Below are 23,176 nucleotides of genomic sequence, written 5' to 3'. Positions count from 1 at the left end.
GGGTGACCTTATAGAGGTTTACAAAATTATGAGGGGCATGGATAGGATAAATAGGCAATGTCTTTTCCCTGGGGAGTCCAGAACTCGAGGGCATAGGTTTAGGGTGAGAGGGGAAAAATATTAAAGAGACCTCAGGGGCAACATTTTCATGCAGAGAGTGGTACATGTATGGAATGAGCTGCCAGAGGAAGTGGTGGAGGCTGGTACAATTGCAACATTTAAGAGGCATTTGGATGGGTATATGAATACGAAGGGTTTGGAGGGATATGGGCCGGGTGCTGGCAAGTGAGACTAGATTGGATGGGGATATCTGGTCGGCATGGACGGGTTGGACCGGAGGGACCGGAGGGTGTGTTTCCATGCTGTACATCTCTCTATGACTCTATGAACTGGAAATGGTCTCCATGCTCTAACACTTCCCATGCTTTCATGCTCTTCATGTTCCATACTATCTAAAAATAGTCACAGAGCTGTAGAGCACAGAAACAAACCCTTCAGTCTATGCCGACCAGATGCCAGCATGTCGCCTCTTATCCCTCTGAATCTTTCCTATTCATATCCCCATCCAGATGATGTAATTGTACCAGCCCCCACCACGTCATCTGACAGTACATTCCATACACATACCACCCTCTGTGCAAAAGGATTGCCCCTTAGTACCCTCAGCAATCTTTCCCCTCTCACCCTAAACCTATGCCCTCCAGTTCTGGTCTCGGTGCCTTGCCCCCACAACAAGGGGAAACGACATACAAAAGTTGAGCAGCCAGACAAAATGCAAAAGGAATAAAATATCGAGCCGCAGGAAAAAAAAATTGTGGCTCTACCTTTTTTCCCCTGTTGGCATTTGGACACTTAAAATCTGTCAGGAACACCAACATCCCCATAGAGCATACTGCGCATGTTTGCCAGTGTCAGCAACGCAGTGCGCATGCTTACCAGTGTCAGCAAAACACTGAGCATGCTCATTCGCTGTATGCAAAAAAGGCGCGAAACATTCTTTTGATGGACCAATAGGCAACCTTGGAGGACCGGAAGGAGCCTGGTCCTCCTGTCAATCAGAGTCAGCCCATTGTCTGAATGCGGAAGTCGGACCATGAGCTTCTCAAGCTGCAGCTCCTGATCCTCTCTCTCTGAATAAAGATAGAGCTTTACCCAGACTGCACATTCCTTCCTGTGTCCCAGATCTGTGAGTACGGCACTATTTTGCTCCCATTCCATGTCTTTTTCATTCTGGGGTTCAATTGTTGACTTGCAGCATCTGAAAGAAAAGAGAGTGAATCCGGAAGGGGACAGACTCTGGAAACGCTGGTCCAGGTCTGTGTCACAATTTGCAAAATAGACAGGAGGTGGAGAAGTCGACGTTTCAGGTGTAACCCTTCCTCGGGGCTGGGGCTGGGGCTGGGGCTGGCTGGAGAAGCTGCAGATAAAGGGGGTGGGAGTGAAGTGGAGATAGGTCAAGACAGGTAGAGGCTACGACCTGGTTGGTCAATGGGAGGAATGCATGTGGTTGCTGGCAAAGAACAAGGAGGAACAACTTTTTTTGAAGTTGGAAAACTCAACGTTGAGTCCTTCAGGTGTAGGCTGCCTGGAAGATGAGGTGTGGTCCCTTCAATTTGCAGTTAGGTTCGTTGTGGCAATGGAGGAGGCCAAAGATGGTCATGTCAGAAAAGGGAATTGTAATGGGTGGTGACTGGGAGGTCTGGTCGGCTCTGTGGACCCAGCTGTGATGCTCAGTGAACCGTTCCCCAAGTTTGCGCTCGCTCTCCCCGATATAGAGAGGACCACAATTGGCAAACACAGAACCACGATATGAAATTATAGCTTTGGCTGTGGCAAAGAAAAACAGAAAGGAGGTGCATTGTTTAAATGGAGATGTATTTGAATGTGGAGAAAGTGAGAACTGCAGATGCTGGAGATCAGGCTCAAACATTGTGGTACTGGAAAAGCACGGTAGGTTAGGCAGCATCTTAGGAGCAGGAGTGTTGACGTTTTGGGCACGAGCCCTTCATCCAGATTGATGTGTGGATGGGCAAAGAGGCCTCAGTGTCCTCCTACTCCAGTCACTGCCAGTTGTCTGACAGATGTAGGAAGCAATCGGCAAGGCACGCGTTATATTAGCAAGAGGAATTGAGTTCACAAGTGGGATGTCTTCCTGCAGTTAGGGTGTCATTGAGTATATTCAAGGCTGAGGTCATGTGATTTTTTGAACAAAGAAGTGGATGTTTGTGGGGGAAGGCGAGAACATGGTTTAAGACCAGTATAGAATGGTTCCAGAGTCATACAGCACAGAAACAGACCCTTTAGTCCAACCTGTCATAGAGATATACAACATGGAAACAGACCCTTTGGTCCAACTCATCCATGGTGGGACCAACAATCTGGTCCCACCTGTCAGCACCTGGCCCACATCCCTCAAAAGCCTTCCCATTCATATACCCATCCAGATGCCTTTTAAATATTGCAATTGTACTCACCTCCACCTCCGACAACTCATTCCAAACATGTACCACCCTCGGTGTGAAAAGGTTGCTCCTCAGATCTCTTCTGTATCTTTCCCCACTCACCCTAAACCTATGCCCTCTAGTTCTGGACCCACCCCCTCCTGGGAAAAGACCTTGGCTATTTATCCTATTCATGCCCTTCATAATTTTGTAAACCTCTATAAGGTTACTCCTTAGTCTCCAACGCTCCAGGGAAAACAGCCCTAGCCTCCAAATAGAACAAATCCTCCAACCCTGGCAACATCCTTGTAAATTTTTCTGAACTCTTTCAAGTTTCACAACATCTTACTGATAGTAAGGAAACCAGAATTGCACACAATATTCCAAATGTGGCCTAACCAATGTCCTGTACAGCCACAACATAACTTCCCAAATCCTATACTCAGAGGATTGGGAAAGTTTTCAAAACCTACAAAAGACAACTGGGAAAGAATGGAGGACAAACGAAACCTTTGAGGGTCAGCTTGGAGGCATCAAGGTCTCAGGACAGGGGGTGGGGATGATCCCAGCTATGGGCCACATGCCAGCAAATGGGACTAGATTAATTTGGGATATCTGGTCAGTACAATTGTGTTGGACAGAAGGGTCTGTTTCTGTGCTATGTATCTCTATGACTCTGGCGTTTGCCAGAGTCAGGAGGTTCACTTTCTCTCTACTTTCAATGTTAATGCCTTGACGTCTCATTTTGCTCCCACCTGCCTGGGGTTGTTAACCATTTTGCGTCTGGTCCTTCCTCAAGAAGCTGCGTGGCAGGTTCACCCTGAATTGACACTTTCTTTTTGCTTCCCAAAATCAGACCTGCTTACTCTCAGCAGTATCCCAGTGTTGTGAAAGATATTAGCTTTCAGGCGGAGGTATCCAAAGTTCAGAGAGACGGCAGTCTTGATGTTTTTGCTTTTCTGTCCGATAAGATCCTGAATCAGCACCTTCAGGAGAATCAGTTCGAGCCGAGTGAGAACAGAGGGGAAGAGAGAGTGGGATGGTGCTTTCAATTTTGTGGAATAACAAAAGAAAAGAATATTCCACAGAAAGTAGAACTGCTTGTTCTGAATTTCTACCCTGCACTAATGACCTTTGTAATCTCTTTTTACAGAGCACAGTAGCGCCTCGACACACGAACAAACCCGTTCATGTACAAATCGGTTTACGAACAGGAGCGTACGTAAAATCTTGCTTCAACGTACGTACGAAATTCAAGGTACGAACACAAAAGCTCTCGGGGCCCCGCGTGATCTCATTCAGTTCGTCTTTGGCGTGTGCGCTGTGAACAGCCGTCCAACCATTCTTACGCTATCCGAACAATAGGAAAAGTTGATTCAGTTCGCGAACTTTTCGGATTAAGTTCATAAGTCGAGGCGCTACTGTATTTGAAAATCTGAAGGCGGAAGTTTCAACATCAACAGATGAAGGGCTTAAGCCCGAAACGTTGACTCTCCTACTTCTCGGATGCAGCCTCACCTGCTGTGCTTTTCCAGCGCCACACTTTTCAATACTGACTCTCCAGTGTCTGCAGTCCTCACTTTGACGTCAATGTCTGACAGTCACTCAATCCATTGGGACCGCAACGGTTTTCATCTATGATTCTGTGAGAAGGAGCAAAGCTTTTTGGTTCCTGTCTAAGTACGTTTTCAGCATCAGCGGGACTGGATGAGAGAGCCTACCATTGCAGTGCACTGAGTGTGGAGCCTAAAATAACTATACGGCCTGGAAAGAGGAATTCACAGCAGGGAGTGGCTCCACACTTCGGCCATGGAGAAACGCGAGGAATCCCACCTCTTGGAGAAACCATGGAAGTGTGGTGACTGCGGGAAAGGCTTCCGTTTTCCATCTTCCCTGGAGATTCATCGGCGTAGTCACACTGGGCAGAGGCCATTCACCTGCCCAGTCTGTGGGGAGGCCTTCAGATATTCCTCCACCCTGCTGACCCACCAGCGGATCCACACGGGGGAGACGCCCTACAGCTGCCCCGAGTGCGGGAAGGCCTTTACCCAGGTCTCTGGACTGCAAAACCACCAGTGGGTCCACACAGGGGAGAGGTCCTTCAGCTGTCCCGAGTGCAGGAAGGGCTTCAGCAATTCCTCCTCTCTGCTGAGGCACCAGCGGGTCCACACGGGGGAGAGGCCCTTCAGCTGCCCTGAGTGCGGAAAAGCCTTCAGGGATTCCTCCTCTCTGCTGAGGCACCAGCGGGCCCACACTGGGGAGAGGCCCTTCAGCTGCCCCGAGTGCAGGAAGGCCTTTATCCAGGTCTCTGGACTGCTAAACCACCAGTGTGTCCACACGGGGGAGAGGCCGTTCAGGTGCCCAGACTGCAGGAAGGCCTTCAGCAATTCCTCCGCTCTGCTGAGGCACCAGCGGATCCACACGGGGGAGAGGCCCTACAGCTGCCCCGAGTGCAGGAAGGCCTTCAGCAATTCCTCTGCCCTGCTGAGCCACCAGCGGGTCCACACTGGGGAGAGGCCCTTCAGCTGCCTCGAGTGCGGGAAGGCCTTCAGCAATTCCCCCAACCTGCTGAGGCACCAGCGGGTCCACACAGGGGAGAGGCCCTTCAGCTGCCCCGAGTGCAGGAAGGCCTTCAGCAATTCCTCCGCCTTGCTGAACCACCAGCGGGTCCACACAGGAGAGAGGCCCTTCAGCTGCCCCGAGTGCAGGAAGGCCTTCAGCAATTCCTCCGCCCTGCTGACTCACCGGAGGGTCCACACGGGGGAGAGGCCCTTCAGCTGCCCCGAGTGCGGGAAGACCTTTACCCGCTCCTCCCACCTGCTGAGGCACCAGCGGGTCCACACGGGGGAGAGGCCCTTCAGCTGCCCCGAGTGCGGGAAGGCCTTCAGCAATTCCTCCGACAGGCTGACCCACCAGCGGGTCCACACTGGCGAGAGGCCATTCCCCTGCCCCAAGTGTGGGAAGGCCTTCATTAGCTCCTCCCACCTCCGGAGGCACCAGCGAGTTCACGTACCATCGCAGGGGGATTGAAGGAGTGAAGGCTGAAAGTCCAGTGAATAATGACAATCAGCCCAGCTCCCGGGTTTGAATCTCGCTGCAGCAGATGGCGCTATACAGGGTATGGGTTGAAATTGCTGAGTGAGGCAATGCTTCCTCCGGGTTACGGCTGTACCAAGGATCCAATTAGAAAGGGACATCTCGATGCTGACCAATAGTGAAGACAGTGAGGTTGGGTGGGCGTATAAGCGTGAGTGAGTGTGCTTTGATCTTGAGCTGTTTAGAAAGCAGCTACTTTTTCTCTACCTTTTTGCTGAGGGGGATTTGAAGCTTTAACAAAGTTGGGTCACAATAAAGGTGAAGTGAACTTAACGCCGAGCTCAGACTCTCATTGAAGGCTTTGAGCTCCAAGAGGTTTTGCTTTTAAAGCTACTCATTTCTTTCAGCCTCCTGCACTAAGCTTCCCATGTCGCTTATCAGTTGGATCAGTGAATGAGCAGCCAATATCGTTAGAAATTGTAAATGTTTCAGGAGTGCAGAGTGTGAGAATTCTATTCGAGAGGGTTGAGTAAAGATTTACCAGGATGTTGCCAAGACTTGAGGGAGGGTTTGAGTTATCAGGAGAAGCTGGGACTTTATTCACTGGAGCACAGGAAATTGAGGGGTGCCATCATTGAGATTGATAAAATCATGGGGAGTGGAGGGAAGGGCTCTTCCTGAGCGTAGGGGAGCTCAAGACTAGGGGGCACATTTCTTTAAAGTGAGAGGAGAGAGATTTAAAAGGAACCTGAGCGGCAACGTTTTGACAGAAGGCAGTTTACACGTGGAATGAAGTTGGATGAGGATGTGGTAGATGCAGATGAAGTTACAAATTTTAAATGACATTCGGATGAGTACATGAATAGGAAGGTTTAGAGGGACATGGGCCAAACGCAGACAAATGGGATCTTATTGAAGTGGCCTTATTGAAAGCAGTAGAATTCTGAAAGGGGCTTGACAGGATTGATGCAGATAAAATGCTCCTTTGTGGGGTGAGTCATAGAATGCCAACAATGTGGGAGCAGGCCATTCAGCCCATTTATTCCATGCTAGCCCCTCGAAGAGCATCTCGCCCACATCCATCCCATGGCCCATCAACCCTAAATTGCACATCTAGGGTCACTATGGGTAATTTACCACAGCCAATCCACCCGAACCTCTACACCCTAATCTATAAATTACCTTCTCAAAAATGACATTTAAATGTAGAGTTTTTCTCTAAGCAAAACGTCAATCTGACTCAACATTCGGGTGCAGTCAGAATTCACACTTATTGTCAGAAAAGCTCTGCATTTGAATGACATTCTTGAGTAGGTAACAAAAAACAAGTTCTGGGATTAACATGCCAAAGAACAGAAACCCATTCTAAAGGTGAAAGATTTAATCTAAAATTGTTTGATGTGTCACATTTCCATGACACTAGAATCCTTTCGATATAAATTGTGATCATGATCTCATTCTCCACAGCCACCTGATGAAGGAGCGGCGCTCCGAAAGCTAGTGCTTCCAAACAAACCTGTTGGATTATAGCCTGGTGTTGTGCGATTTTTAACATTGTCCATGGGAAACACATGAGTTGTGGGACTGGTAACAGTTCTTATTTTGTGATCTATTCCAAGTGAAATTTCTCCTCTGCGCAGGCACGGGTGAACAGTTTGTTTTTTGTACTTTGCGCGAGATCGGGCTAGCAGCTTTTAAATCCTTATGTTAAGCAGCTGAAGTTAACTGTCGATCAGCAATTGTATTCCGAGTGGTACTTCCAGCTCTGGTAATCCTGTTGCATCAGAGAGAGGGAGAGGATGTCACATCTAAAGAGCAGACTGAAAAGTTATTTCGCTTCTTGAGTCAGTTCCTCACTCAGATGAGACTGGATATTGCTTTTAATGGATCATAATTAAATGCTACAATGGAACATCTTAAATTTGAGGTTTGAAAGGGCAAACAAAACAGTTTCTTTGAAAAGAGATATTGTTCCATTTCTAATCTTGGGTGACCCCTGAGACATTTTTACTGAGAGCGCCATAATCATCTTCCTGCTGGATTTTTTTCAGGGCAAGCAATTTCTGGTGAGAGAAATTCTGCATCCTGGGAAGGCGGGGAAATTAACATAAAAACAGGCTGTTAAAAGCATTTTAACTGTGGGTCCAGGAGCTTTCGTGGGAGCAGTGCATTTGCCAAAAACATTTCGGAGGAATTCTGTCAAACTGTTGGACTGAAAGTAGTTTCCCCACTGAACGTTAAACAGGCATTGAGAACGTTGCGCATTATAGTGTGTTCCTGAGGACCGGAGGAGGATTGAACTTGCCAACGTGAACCACACTTTGCAGAGAGAGGAAATTTCTCCGGATGGAAGAGGTTGATGGAAGTCAACAATTGTCAGATTATTTCATGAAAATAACAGCTGTATAGGGAACACCTAGAAGAGGGGCGTGTGTAATGAGTACACAGAAACAAACTCTTCAGTCCAGGCCAGCCAGATATCCTAAATTAATCTAGTGACCCATTTGCCAGCATTTGGCCCATATCCCTCTGAATGCTTCCTATTCATATCCCCATCCAGATGTATGGTTTTCTTTGGAGAATACTTGGGTGAGAGCCAAGATATGCTATTACTCAGCCTTTTCCCACTGAGCTTGACCTTTCCTTCATGTTAATTGGAGCTGGAGAAGCCTGAAAGCTGAAAAGGATTTCCTGGGGAAAAAAAAACTTTTCCTTTCAGTCGCTACAAGTCAATAATTTATAGAATCCCTGCAGTGTGGGAAGAGCCCTTTCGGACCAACCAGTCCAACCAACTCTCCGAAGAGCAACCCATTCAGACCCATTCCCCGATGACTCTACACTTACTTCTGAGTAATGCACCTAACCTACACATCCCCGATTACAATGGGGAATTCACCTAACCTGCACATCTTTGGATTGTGGGAGTAAAACCCACGGCCCTTGAGCCCAGCATTAAAAATAAATGGAAAACGGCAGTGGCAAAAGAGAGCGCCGTACTCACAGAAGTGGGACAAAGGAGGGAAGTTGCAGTCCGGCGTGAAGGTGAATCTTCATTCAGAGGCAGAGAATCAGCAGCAGGTTCAGAAACTCATGGTACACCTTCCGCATTCAGACAACATGGGGGGTTCTGATTGGCAGGAGGACCGGTCTTCTTCTGGTCCTCCTTGGCATTCTATTGGTTCGTCAAAAGTAGTTCGCGCGCCTTTTCGGCGGACAGCAAGAAGCATGCGCAGTGATTTGCTGACACCAGCAAATGCGCGTTGTGCCTTACTGACACCGTGGAGCATGCGCAGTATGCTCTGCGGAGATGCCGTTATTACTGACGTTTTTAAGCATCCAAATGCAAATCGGAAAAAAAGGATAGAATCACATTTTTTCCTGTGGCTTAAGATTTTATTCCTTTTGCATTCTGTCTGGCTGTTCCATACATGTACCACCCTCTGTGTGAAAAGACTGCCCCTTAGGTCTCTTTTATATCTTTCCCCTCTCACCCTAAACCACATCATTCCAGATGAAGGGCTTGTGCCCGATAGGTCAACTTTCCTACTCCTTGGATGCTGCCTGACCTGCTGTGCTTTTCCAGCACTGCACTTTTTGACTCTGATCTCCAGCATTAGCAGTCCTCACTTTCTCCACTTTCCAATATATCACCATTTAAACAATACACCTTATTTCTGCTTTTTTTTTCCACAGCAAAGACTATAACTTCACACTGTGGTACTGCACTTGTCACATGTTTGAGGCACAGACCTGGACCAGCTTTTCCAGAGTCTGGCCTCTTTCTGGATTCACTCCCTTTCTTTTCAGTTGCTGCAAGTCAACAATTGGATCCCAGCTGAAAATGTGTTGCTGGTTAAAGCACAGCAGGTTAGGCAGCATCTCAGGAATAGGAAATTCAACGTTTCGAGCATAAGCCCTTCATCAGGATGTTTCCTGATGAAGGGCTTATGCTCGAAACGTCGAATTTCCTATTCCTGAGATGCTGCCTAACCTGCTGTGCTTTAACCAGCAACACATTTTCAGCTGCGATCTCCAGCATCTGCAGACCTCATTTTTTACTCAAACAATTGGATCTCAGCAAGAAAATAAAAGAAATAGAAAAGGGAGTGAGAGAAGTGTGTGCTGTTGGACAGACGAAGGAAATTACAGTCTTGGATGAATCTCAAACTTCATTCAAAGAGGGAGGAGCAGCAGCAGCTTCAGAAGCTCATGGGTCAAGATTGAAGTCGTGCTGGAAAAGCACAGCTGGTCAGGCAGCATCCGAAGAGCAGGAAAATCGACATCTCGGATTCAGACAATAGGGCTGCTCTGAATGGTAGGAGGACCAGACACTCTCCGGTGTTCCAGTGCTCCTCATTGGTCTGGCCGCTAATACTATTCTTCCCATTACAGGGCGACCACAGGTGTACTCAGTACTCCAGAAAAATGGCCTCACCAACATCCTGTACAACCTCAACATAGAACAAAGAAAATTTACAACCCAGCAATAGGCCCTACAGCCCTCCAAACCTGAGCTGATCCAAATCCCCTGTCTAAACCTATCGCACAATTCCTGAATCTGTATCCATCTGCTCTCCAATGACTCATGCATCTGTCCAGATGCACCTTAAATGAATCTACCATCTCTGCCTCTACTACCTCTGATGGCAATGCGTTCCAGACACTTATCACCGTCTGAATAATGTACTTTCTGTGTGCATCTCCAACATGATGTCCCAACACCTGTACTCAGCATGTGAACAATGAAGGCAAGTGTGCTGAACACCTTCTTCACCTCCCCTCTATCTACCAGTGATGTAACTGCCACGAACAATGAACCTCAACACCTCCAGGTCTTTGTTCCACAACAAGACTCGGGCCCGACCATTACCTGTTCAAATCTTGCCCTCCTTTATTTTAGCAAAATGCAACCCCTCACTGATATCCGTACCCCTCTCATACACACACGCGCTCTCTCAGACATACACATACACCAACCTCTCAACACACACACCCTCTCGCAGGTTCATACTCCATCACAATCTCACTTTATCAAGCAGGCACATATGCTCTCACACACACTTCCCTGATGAAGGGCATTTCCCCGGAACGTCAATCTTCCTGCTCCTTGGATGCTGCCTGACTTGCTGCAGTACCACACACTCAATCCTAAACCTATTACCCTCTAGTTCTGGACTGCCCCATCCAAAGGAAAATATCACGTCTATTTACCCTATCCATGCCCTTCATGATGATATAAAAGCATATAAGGTCACTCCTCGGACTCTGGCAAGCTGCGGAAACCAGTCCCAACCTGAACTTCTGTCTCTCCTCACCCGGGTCACCAAGACACATACCTGAGGTTGTAAAGTCTGCTCCCTCTCTGGATTCATTCCAGTTGCTGCAAGTGAGCCTGCTCCATCATTCATTAAGATCATGGCTGATCTATCCATCGTCTCATCTCCTTCTCCCTGCACTGCCACAAGGAACCCCTTAATTCCCCTACCAGGCCAAATCCCACCCAACTGTGTCTTGAATATACTTAATGAAGCTGCCTCTATTGCTTCCTTGGCCAGAATATTCCATAGATTTTGATGAAGGGCTTTTGCCCGAAACATCGATCTTCCTGTGCTCTGGATGCTGCCTGACCTGCTGTGCTTTTCCAGCACCACTCTAATCTAGAGTATTCCATAGATTCACGACCCTCTGGGAAAAGCAGTTCCTCATCTCTGTCTGAAAGCTACTCCCTCTAACCTGGAGGCCTCGTGTCACCCACCAGCAGAAATGACCGGACAATGTCATCCCCACAGTGCAATGACATTGGGAAGATGTTTCCATTGGTCGGAGAGACGAGGACCAGACGACACAGCTTTAAGAATAAAGTGAAAACCTTCAGGAACAGAGATAAGCTGACAGCGAGGAGCATGGACAATGTATTGGCAACATGAGCGAGCAGGTGCACTGTCGTTCACACCGAGGAGCAGTCGCAATGTGCTCTTGTGGCGATGCTGGTGTTATTGACAGATTTTAAGTGTTCAAATGCCAAGAGGAGAAATAAAGGTTAGAGCCACAGTTTTTTTTTCCCCGATGAGGCTCAACATTTTACAGCTGGCTGCTCAATTTTTTTTAAAATGTCTTTTCCCCAGAGTAGGGGTGAGGTTCACAACTAGAGGGCATAGGTTTTGGGTGAGAGCAGAAGAATAGAAAAGGTACCGCAGAGGCAACTTTTCCATGCAGAGCGTGGTGCATGTATGAAATGAGCTGCGAGAGGAAGCAGTGGGGGCTGGTATAACTACAACATTTAAAAGGCATCTGGATAGGTATATGAATATAAAGGGTTCAGAGGGATATGAGCCAAGTGCTGGCAAATGGGACTACATTCATTTAGGATATCTGGTTGGCATGGACAGGTTGCACCAAATGAATGTGTTCTCATGCTGTACAACTCTGACTCGAAATAATAAAAAAGTATATATTTTCATAAACCAAACTATCTCCATGTTAACAAGGCTTAGTTCACCACATACTTTACTAACCATTCTCAACAGGTCCTGCCCCTTCAATGACTGAGGAACATATACATGCTGGTGCATAGTATCCTTCACTAGTATTTACACACTACCCTCAGCAATTGCACAAGTAACAGCAAAGAGTAAACAGCACAAGGATTAAAAAAAACAGTGAGGGGCAAACAGCACAAGGATTAAAAAACACAGTGAGGGGCAAACAGCACAAGGATTAAAAAACAGTGAGGGGCAAACAGCACAAGGATTAAAAAACACAGTGAGGGGCAAACAGCACAAGGATTAAAAAACAGTGAGGGGCAAACAGCACAAGGATTAAAAAACAGTGAGGGGCAAACAGCACAAGGATTAAAAAACAGTGAGGGGCAAACAGCACAAGGATTAAAAAACAGTGAGGGGTAAACAGCACAAGGATTAAACACACAGTGAGGGGTAAACAGCACAAGCGCCAGTAAAAGCAGATGGAAAGTGAGTGTAAAATGTGACTATGACAGGACAGGCCCCACATTCCTTCCCCTCCGTCCCCCCCACAACCTGCCTCACCTTTCACCTCCCGGGCCCAGTACCTTCCAGGTGGCCCCATAGTTGACACAGGGGCCGCCCCACGACCAGTAGAACTCCACCACCCAGGCGCCCGACCAGTTCCCAAGCAGGTCCTTAACCCCATCCGCCTCCAGAATGTTCACCGGCTCCTGGCTGCTGTACAGCCGGCCGGTGTGGCCGTGACACAGCAGCTGCGCCAGGAAGGCGGCGGCGGCGGCCAGTGCCGGGTGTCTGCCCCGGGCCGCACGGCGCCATTTTCCTAACGGCCGCCCTCCCGCCGCTTCCTCGCTCGAGCGACTTCTCCTCCCAACCGCCTTCGCCCCCGCGTGACGTCTGCACGGGGGGATGGGCGGGGCCGGGGGAGCCTCACCGTCACCAAGCAACAGCCACCTCGCGCTACAACTGCTCATTCACAAAAACAAACTCTCCTGTCTCGCTCTGCAGCTGCAGGGGGGGACACTGCCACGTTTCGAGGAGCCCTGTCTACATTGGGAAAGCTCACCGCTCCATTTAAACACATATTCCCACATCCCACTTGCCTGCATTTGGCCCATTTCCCTCTAAACCTTTCTATTCATGTACCCATCCAAATGCTGTTTCAATGTTGTCATTGTACCTGCATCGACCACATCCTCAGCAAGTTCATTCCACATGCAACTCACCCTCTTTCAAAATGTTGCCCCTCCGCTTCCTTTTAAATCTCTCTCCTTACATTAAAAAAAATGCTCCCCGAGTTTTGAGTTCCCCTACGTTAAGCAAGAGCCATTTTCTATTCACCTTACCTCCGCTCCTCATGATTTTATCAATCTCAATGTGGTCACCCCCCCCCAACCTCCTGCACTCCAGTGAATAAAGTCCCAGCCTCTCCTTATAACTCAAACCCTCCAGTCCTTACAACATCCTGGTAAATCTTTATTAAACCCTCTCTAATAGCATTCTTCCTATTACAGGGCCACCAGAACTGTACTCAGTACTCTGAAAGTGGCCTCACCAACATCCTGTACAACCTCACCATGATGTCCCAACCCCTCTCCTCAGTGGTGTGAACAATGAAGGCAATGTTGCGAGATGCCGTCTGAAAACCACCCTGTCTGCCAGTGATGCAACTTCCATCGAACTAAGTACCTGAACACCACCACACCTCACCCCCACCCCATGTCTGTCTGTTCTATAAGTAACTAATGGCCCGACCATTATCTGCACAACCCGATGCTTTTATTAAGCCTCTCCCTCACACCCTTCAGACAGACACACACTCCTCAACACTCTCTCACACTCGCAGCCTCATACTCCATCTCACACACACACTTTCCCAAGCATGCACACACTCTCACATGCACACACACACACTACTCTTTGGGGTGAAATTGTATTGGCAGAATTATATTTGCAGATACATTCAATTTTGTTCAAAAAGCACACAATCTGCAGGCAGTCAATCCATGTAATATTTTACAAATTCCGACTTTGGAAACAGAACCAGTCTGATTCAAGATTGGAATATTGACAGACTCAAATCTCACACCTTTAATGCATTGTCTGAGCGGAGATGCCTTTTTTTATATAAAACCTTAAGTCATCTCAAGAACATTGTTACATATTAATGAACCAAAGCCCGCACCCATTCTAAGAGATGAAGACTATCTATCAGTTGTATGCCACTGATCTTTTGATATAAGTTCTGTGTCTTATGATGCTGTTCCATGAGGCTTATGTATTGATGAAGCAAGATGGTACAGATTAGGCGATAGAGAATTACAGATCAGCTAGGAAGGATTGAAAGAGAGAGTTAAGAAGAGCAAAGAGAGGACATGAGCTGTCTTTAGCAAATAGAATAAAGGAGAACCCTAAAGCTTCCCATAGGCATGTGAGGAATAAAAGGTTGATTAGGGTAGGAATAGGGCCAGTCAAAGACAGAAGTAGGAAGTGGAGTGTGGACACTGTAGAGATCGGAGAGGTGCTAAATGAACATTTCTCATCGGTGTTCACTCAGGAAAAGAATAAGGTACGAGATATTAGACTCGAAAAGCTCGAGATTAGTTACACACAGGTGTTATCAATTCGAGAAGGAGTGAAAGTAGACAAGTAGACAACCTTTCACAATAAAGATTACCTGAACTTCACGCCGAGCTCAGACTCTCATTGAGAGCTTTGAACTCAACAGGTTTTTGTTTTAAAACTGCTGATTTCTTACAGGTGAAAGTGAGAACTGCTGATGCTGAAGATCAGAGTCAAGATTAGTGTGGTGCTGGCAAAGCACAGCAGGTCAGGCAACGTTGATTTTCCTGCTCCTCAGATGCTGCCTGACCTGTTGTGCTCATTTCTTACAGCCTCCTGTACTATGTTTCCAATGTTGTGTATGAGTTGCAGCAGTGAATGAGTAACCAGTATTGTTAGAAATTGTGAATTTTTCAGGAGTGCAGGTACTACATCATCCCATTGTCATTGTACAGTTTCCTGGCAGCACTGGGAGGTGTGGGCTGTGTCCACTGGAAACGATGTGGAGGTGCCGGTGTTGGACTGGGTGGTTAAAGTTAAAAATCACACAACACCAGCTAATAGTCGAACAGGTTTATTTGTAAGCATGAGCTTTCAGAGCGCTGCTCCTTCATCAGGTAGCTGTGGAGCAGGGTCATAAGACACAGAATTTATAGCAAAAGATCACAGTGTCATGCAACAGATAGGATATATTGAACAAATCTAGATTGCAGATTAATCTTTCATCTTTTACCATGGGTTTCAGGTTTCAGTTCATTAATATGTAAACCCCAGAACTACTTTTAATTCACCCTCTCGAGATAATTTAAGGTTTTATAAAAATAGATGACATCTCAGCTCAGATACTGCACAAAAGTGTCTGTGTCCGAATCTTGAATCAGACTGGTTCTATTAATCAAAGTAGGAATTTATAAAATATTACATGGATTGACGGCCTGCAGTTTGTGTGCTTTTTGAGCAAAATTGAATATTTATATCTGCAAATATAATTCTGCAAATGCAAATTCACCCCATTGACTGATGTGTGATTGTATCTGCACGAGTGTGTGTGTGTGCGCATGTGCGAGTTTGTGCATGCATGCTAATGAAGTGTGTGTGAGCTGGAGTATAAGCCTGTGAGATAGTGTGGGTGTTAGGGTGTGTGTGTCTGAGAGAGTGACAGGTAAAGGCAAAGGGTTGCATTTTGCTAAAACAAGGAAGGGCAGGACTTGTACAGTTAATGGTAGGGCCCTGCATCGTGTTGTAGAACAGATTCATGCGGCGGGGGGGGGGGTGGTCTGCGTGGAGGGGTTCTGGTACATAAAGTTTAAAATCTCTCCACACCAGGTTATTGTCCAACTGGTTTATTTGGAAACACAGCTGTTGGAGCGCAGCTCCTTCATGGGGTGTTTGTGGAGCAGGATCATAAGACACAACCACCTGATGAAGGAGCAGCGCTCCAAAAGCTAATGCTTGTCAATGAGCCTATTGGAGTATCACCTGGTGTGGTGTGAATTTTAACTTCATACACCCCAGTCCAACACCGGCATCTCCAAATCGGGGACATAGCTCTTTGAAAGTTGCATCATTGCTGGACAGGGTGGTGAAGGAGGCGTTTAGCACACTTGCCTTCATTGTTCACGCCGTTCAGTGTAGGAGTTGGGACATCACGTTGAGGTTGTACAGGATATTGGTGAGACCATGTGTAGTGTACTGAGTACACTTCTGGTCGCCCTATGGGTGGCACGGTGGCACAGTGATGCTCCAGGGTAAAATAAATGCCCCAGCCCCTCTCTCAGTCTGTGTAACTGGTTAAAACTCCTCCCCATAGTCAACTCCCTGGGACACATACACTCATTCTGTGTAACCAGTTAAAGCTCAGTTCACTGGTGTGTTCCTCTCTGAGTGCTTCTCTGCTCACACTGATGTCCAGTACCTTTTGAAGCAGGTCAAATGGATTTCTCTTTCCAGACTCAACCCCCTAATGATATTGAGTGACCAGATCTTGTTATGGAATTTCTTCCAAGATTTCTGTCTGCAGATCCTCCCCTTCTGATACCCTGTTAGCAAAGTTGAAACAAGTCATCACTGTCTGTACCGAATAGAAATTCTGATTATGATGTATGTGTCTGTGTGTTTAAAGTGCTAACCCAGTAACATACAACCAGTATTATTGATTTAAAATGCACAGGAGACGTGAGGAAGGAGGTGTCAGGACCTGGCACACTCTGAACCCTAACAGGGTGTTCCAAGTGGTAGTGAAAACATTTCAAAATGAAGTGGATGGCCATAGAGCTGTACAGCACAGAAACAGTCCGTCTCGTCCATGCTGACTAGATATCCGAAATTAATCTATCCTATTTTCCAGCACTTGGCTCATATCCCTCTAAACCCTACCCTTTCACGTCCCCATCCAGCTGTCTTTTAAATGTTGTATTTGTGCCAGCCTCCACCACTTCCTCTCGCAGCTCATTGCACACACGCACCACCCTCTGTGTGAAAAAGTACAAATCTATGCCTTCCTCATCCCCCGTTTTACCTGTACTGATACCTTCGGGGATCTCTGAACTTGGACAGTTAGTTTCCCTTGTTCCTCAGCACTCTGTAGTATTTGTTCTGTACTTCCTTCCCTTATTAAATTTCCCAAAATGCCTGGAGATTACATTCCATAGTTCTGCCCCATTTACTAGCTGATAGATATCAGAGTGTAGCTGGAGACCATCCTCCTCCCTAGGAACAATACAACCTTTCCAGCGTTTCCTCCTGGACAGAGGAGACAGTGTTTTCTCCAGCTGAGCAGTGTGTTTGTTAGCTTATCAGCATGTGCAACTATATTAATCAAAAGTACCTCACGTTAGCTACACAATAAACCAGTGATTTTAGTTCCCATTATCTCTTTAGTTGTGCCCTTATAGTTTTTCCTACATTCTACTTAATGTTATTCTTATGTCACAGTTAGAGATTTAGTGTCAGCTTTTGCAACAATAGTCTTGCATTCCAGACCCTACTTAATATTTTCCTAATGTCATGATTAGATGTTTATTATCAATAGTCTCAAGCAGGCTGACTCTACTCATTATTAATCAGATATTTGATGTCATGTCCCAAATATTTATTGTCCCCGTCTTGTCAATCATATTTAGCAGGTGAGGCTAACTTTACTGACTGTTATCTTGCCAAAGTGACCTTTCAGCCTCAACCTTACTCTGCTAATTGGTGTAAGAGCTTTCAACTATCCTTTGCAACAAATTGGCAGTAGTCTCCATGCTCTAACCCTTCCCATGCTTTCATGCTCTTTATTTTCCATACTATCTAAAGATAGACTCAGAGTTGTAGAGCACAGAAACAGACCCTGCGGTCCACGCTGACCAGATGTCCTAATTAATCTAGTGATCCATTTGTCAGCATGTCGCCCCTTACCCCTCTGAATCTTTCCTATCCATATCCGCATTCAGATGCATTTTAAATACTGTAATTGTACCAGCCTCCACCACTTCCTCTGGCAGCTCATTCCATACACATACCACCCTCTGTGCGAAAGGATTGCCCCTTCGGACCCTCAGAAATCTTTCCCCTCTCACCCTAAACCTATGCCCTCCAGTTCTGGTCTCGGTGCCTTACCCCCACAACAAGGGGAAAAGACATACAAAAGTTGAGCAGCCAGACAAAATGCAAAAGGGATAAAATATCAAGCCAAAGGCAAAACAAATTGTGGCTCTATCTTTTCACCCCGTTGGCATTTGGACACTTAAAATCTGTCAGGAACACCAACATCCCCAGAGAGCATACTGCGCATGTTTGCTGGTGTCAGCAACGCAGTGCGCATGCTGGCCAGTGTCAGCAAAACACTGAGCATGCTCATCGCTGTACGCAAAAAAGGGGCGAGACATTCTTTTGATTGACCAATAGGCAACATTGGAGGACTGGAAGGAGACTGGTCCTCCTGCCAATCAGAGTCAGCCCATTGTCTGAATGCGGAAGTTGGACTCTGAACTTCTCAAGCTGCGACTCCTGATCCTCTCTCTCTGAATAAAGATAGAGCTTTACCCAGACTGCACATTCCTTCCTCTGTCCCAGATCTGTGAGTACGGCACTCTCTTATCTCGCCCCCTTTTCCATTTCTTTTTCATTCTGGGGTTCAATTGTTGACTTGCAGCAACTGAAAGGAAAGAGTGAATTCGGCAGGGACAGACTCCGGAAACGTTGATCCAGGTCTGTATCTCAATTGGCAAAATAGTTAGGCAGGAGGCATCAGATGGTGGAGAAGTCGACGAATCGGTTGTAACCCTTCTTCAGGGCTGGGGCTGGGTGCAGAAGCTGCAGAGAAAAGGGGGTAGGGGTGAAGTGGGGATAGGTCAAGACAGTTAGAGGGTACGACCTGGTTGGTCAATAGGAGGAATGAATCTTGTTGGTGGCAGGGAGGAGGGCGGGGATGGGAATGGAGTCAGGGAATGGAGAGGGAGGTTTTTTGAAATTGGAAAACTCAACGTTGAGTCCTTCGGGCTGCAGGCTGCCCGGAAGATGAGGTGTTGTCCCTCCAATTTGCGGTTAGATTGGTTGTGGCAATGGAGGAGGCCAAAGATGGTCATGTCAGAAAGGGGGTGGGAAGGAAATTGGAATGGGTAGTTACTGCGAGGTGTGGTCGCCCTCTGCGGGCACAGCTGCGATGCTCGACGAATCGTTCCCCAAGTTTGCACTCGCTCTCCGATACAGAGAAGACCATAATTGGTAAACACATGGCAAATGCAGTACCACAATATGAAGTTATAGCCTTGGCTGTGGAAAACAAACGCAGAAAGGAAGTGCATTGTTTAAATGTAGATGTAGATCAGGGTCAAACATTGTGGTACTGGGAGAGCACGGTAGGTTAGGCAGCATCCGAGGAGCAGGAGAGTTAACGTTTTGGACATGAGCCCTTTATCTGGAATGATGTGTGGATGGTCCTTCAACACCAGTCACTGTCATTTGTCAGACAGGTGTAGCAAGCAATCAGCAAGGCAAGTGGTATATTAGCAAGAGGAGAAAGTGAAGACTGCAGCTGCGGGAGATCAGAGCCGAAAATGTGTTGCTGGAAAAGCGCAGCAGGTCAGGCAGCATCCAAGGAGCAGGAGATTCCACGTTTCGGGCATGAGCCCTTCTTCAGGAATGAGGAAAGTGTGCCAAGCAGGCTAAGATAAAAGGAAGGGAGGAGGGACTTGGGGGAGGGGTGTTGGAAATGCGATAGGTGGAAGGATGTTAAGGTGAAGGTGATAGGCCGGAGTGGGAGCGGGGGTGAGGGTGGAGAGGTCAGGAAGAAGATTGCAGGTTGGGAAGGTGGTGCTGAGTTCGAGGGTTGGGACTGAGACAAGGTGGGGGGAGGGAAAATGAGAAAACTGGGGCTCAAGGGTGGAGGAGCGGGAAGTGGTCCAACTAGTCATGGAGATGTACAGCTTAGAAACAGACCCTTCGGTTCAACCCGTTCATGCCAACCAGATATCCCAACCCAATCTAATCCCAACTGCCAGCATTTGGCCCATATCCCTTCAAACCCTTCCTATTCATACACCTGTCCAGATGTCTTTTAAATGTTGCAATTGTACTGGCCTCCACCATTTCCTCTGGCAGCTCATTCCATACACGTAATACCCTCTGTGTGAAAAGGTTTCACCTCAGATCTCATTTGTATTTTTTCCCCTCACCCTAAACATATGCCCTCTAGTTCTGGACTCTTTTCCCCGAACCCCCTCCCCTGGATAAGTCTTTGTCTGTTTATCCTATCCATGCCCTTCATGATTTTATAGGTTACTCCTTAGCCTCCAACGCTGAGGGGAAACAGCCCTCTCCTCCCTATCGATCACATCCTCCAACCCTGGCAACATCCTTGTAAATTTTTTCTGAACACTTTGAAGTTTCCCAACATCTTACCGATACTAAGGAAACCAGAATTGCACACAATATTCCAAATGTGGCCTAACCAATGTCCTGTACAACCACAACATAACTTCCCAAATCCTATACTCAGAGGATTGGGGAAGTTTTCAAAACCTACAAAAGACAACTGGGAAAGAATGGAGGGACAAACTAAAACTTTGAGGGTCAGCTTGGAGGCATCAAGGTCTCAGGACAGGGGGTGGGGATGACCCCAGCTATGGGCCACATACCAGAAAATGGGACTAGATTGATTTAGGATATCTGGTCAGTACAGGCGTGTTGGACAGAAGGGTCTGTTTCTGTGCTGTACATCTCTATGACTCTGGCTTTCCACTAACTTTTGCCACGTCAGTAGGTTCACTTTCTCTCTAATGTCGGTGTTAATGCCTTGACGTCTCATTTTGCTCCCACCTTCCTGGGGACATTAACCATCTTGTGTCTGGTTGTTCCTCAAGAAGCTGAGAGGCAGGTTCACCCTGAACTGACACACTTTCTTTTGCTTCCCAAAATCAGACCTGCTCACTCTCAGCAGGATCCCAGTGTTGGGAAAGATATTAGCTTTCAGGTGGAGATATTCAAAATTCAGAGAGATATCAGTCTTGATGTTTTTGCTTTTTCTGTCCCTGTAAGATCCTGAATCAGCACCTTCAGGGGAATTAGTTAGATCAGAGTGAGAACAGAGGGGGAGGGAGAGTGGGATGGTGCTTTCAATTTTGTGGAATAACAAAAGAAAAGAATGTTCTGCAAAAAGTAGAATTGCTTGTTCAGAATTTCTACCCTGCACTGACAGTGATGACTTTTGTAATCTATTCTGACAGAATTTTTGAAGATTTGAAGAGGGAAGTTTTAAAATCAACAGATGAAGGGCTTATAACCGAAACATTGACCCTCCTGCTCCTCGGATGCTGCCTGACTCCCCTGTGATTTTCCAGTGCCATATTTTTTGACTGACTCTCCAGTATCTCCGGTCCTCACTTTGATGTCAATGTCTGACAGTCACTCAATCCACTGTGGCCAGCAAAGATTTTCGTCCGTGATTTCTGTGAGAGGGACCAAAGCTTTTTGGTTCCTGTCTGAGTATGTTTTCAGCATCAGTGGGACTGGACAAGAGACCCCACTGTTGCAGCACACTGTGCGTGGAGCCTGAAACCGTTATACAGCCTGGGAAGGGGATTTCACGGCAGGGAGGGGCTCTACACGTGTTTGTGAGCAGCTGAAGCTGTGGCCATGGAGAAACCCGAGGAATCCCGCCCTCTGGAGAAACCGTGGAAGTGTGGTGACTGTGGGAAAGGCTTCCATTTCCTGTCTGCCCTGGAGACTCATCGGCGCAGTCACACCGGGGAGAGGCCATTCCCCTGCATCGACTGCGGGAAGGCCTTCAGACATTCCTCCCACCTGCTGACCCACCAGCAGGACCACACGGGGGAAAGACCCTTCAGCTGCCCTGAGTGCGGGAAGGCCTTCGTGTTTTTCTCCGCCCTGTTGGCCCACCAGCGGGTCCACACAGGAGAGAGGCCGTTCAACTGCCCAGAGTGCGGGAAGGCCTTCAGGTATTCCTCCACTCTACTGAGCCACCGGCGTATCCACACTGGGGAAAGGCCCTTCAGCTGCCCCGAGTGTGGGAAGGCCTTCAGCGATTCCTCCACCCTGCGGAGCCACCGGCGCGTCCACACAGGGCAGAGGCCCTTCAGCTGCCCTGAGTGCGGGAAGGCCTTTACCCACGTCTCCTCCCTGATGAGGCACCAGCAGATCCATACAGGAGAGAGGCCCTTCAGCTGCCCCGAGTGTGGGAAGCTCTTTACCCAGGCCTCCACCCTGCTGACCCACCAGCGGGTCCACACAGGGGAGAAGCCCTACAGCTGCCCCAAGTGTGGGAAGGCCTTCAGCAATTCCTCCACCCTGCTGACCCACCAGCGGGTCCACACAGGGGAGAGGCCGTTCACCTGCTCTGTGTGGGAAGGGCTTCACCTGTTCCTCCAACCTGCGGAGCCACCAGCGGGTCCACACGGGGGAGAGGCCCTACAGCTGCCCTGAGTGTGGGAAGGCCTTCAGCACATCCCCCACCCTGCTGAGGCACCAGCGGATCCACACCGGGGAGAGGCCGTTCATCTGCTGTCAGTGTGGGAAGGGCTTCACCTACTCCTTCCACCTGCGGAAGCACCAACGAGTTCACGTGCCATCGCAGGGGGATTGAAGGAGTGACGGCCGAGTCCCATTATTGATTGGAATATCAACCCGGTTCCGGGGACTCCCGGGTTTGAATCCCGCCACGACAGATGGCAGAATTGGTATTCGGTCAGAAATGTGGAGTTCGGAATCTAACGATGAGACCGTTTCAGGGAGGGGGTGGTGTGGGGGAGAAAGCCCCCATCTGATTCACTCTCTCCCTTGTTAGGGAAGGGAACGGCCATTGTGGGAAAGGATTCACTCAGTCGTTCCAGCTGCATCCTTTACCCGGTCTGGCCTACACGTGACTCCAGACCCACAGCAGTCTGGTTGACTCTACACTGCCCCTTCCTGGCAAAGGAGCGGGGAGAAACTTAACTGGAGACAGGGTATGGGTTGAAATTGCTGAGTGAGGCAATACTTCCTCCGGGTTACGGCTGTACCAAGGATCCAATTTCAAAGGGACAACTTGGTGCTGACCAATAGTAAAGACAGTGAGGTGGGGATGGGGCCAGGGGAGGTGTGGTGTGTGAACTTTCACCTTGAGCTGTTCAAAAAGCAACTACTTTTTCTCTGCCTCTTTGCTGGGGGGATCTGAAG

At 47.8% G+C, this 23,176-nt stretch overlaps 1 protein-coding gene and 1 pseudogene across 1 annotated transcript in view; one reads left to right on the top strand and one right to left on the bottom strand.

Annotated features, from left to right (window-relative positions):
- LOC132810758 (zinc finger protein 239-like) overlaps positions 1-12,948 on the bottom strand; it is a 25,502-nt gene extending 12,554 nt beyond the window's left edge. The window contains exon 1 of the mRNA XM_060822704.1: positions 12,524-12,948. The gene's annotated coding sequence lies outside the window, so the exon portion shown is untranslated. The remainder of the gene's footprint in view (positions 1-12,523) is intronic.
- LOC132810757 (zinc finger protein 850-like) lies at positions 1,096-23,176 on the top strand (annotated as a pseudogene).

The sequence above is a fragment of the Hemiscyllium ocellatum genome, unplaced genomic scaffold (assembly GCF_020745735.1).
Source record: "Hemiscyllium ocellatum isolate sHemOce1 unplaced genomic scaffold, sHemOce1.pat.X.cur. scaffold_1899_pat_ctg1, whole genome shotgun sequence".
Classification (NCBI taxonomy): Eukaryota; Metazoa; Chordata; class Chondrichthyes; order Orectolobiformes; family Hemiscylliidae; genus Hemiscyllium; species Hemiscyllium ocellatum.
Note: the sequence above shows the minus strand (reverse complement) of the source record. Positions and strands in the feature narration are given on the sequence as shown.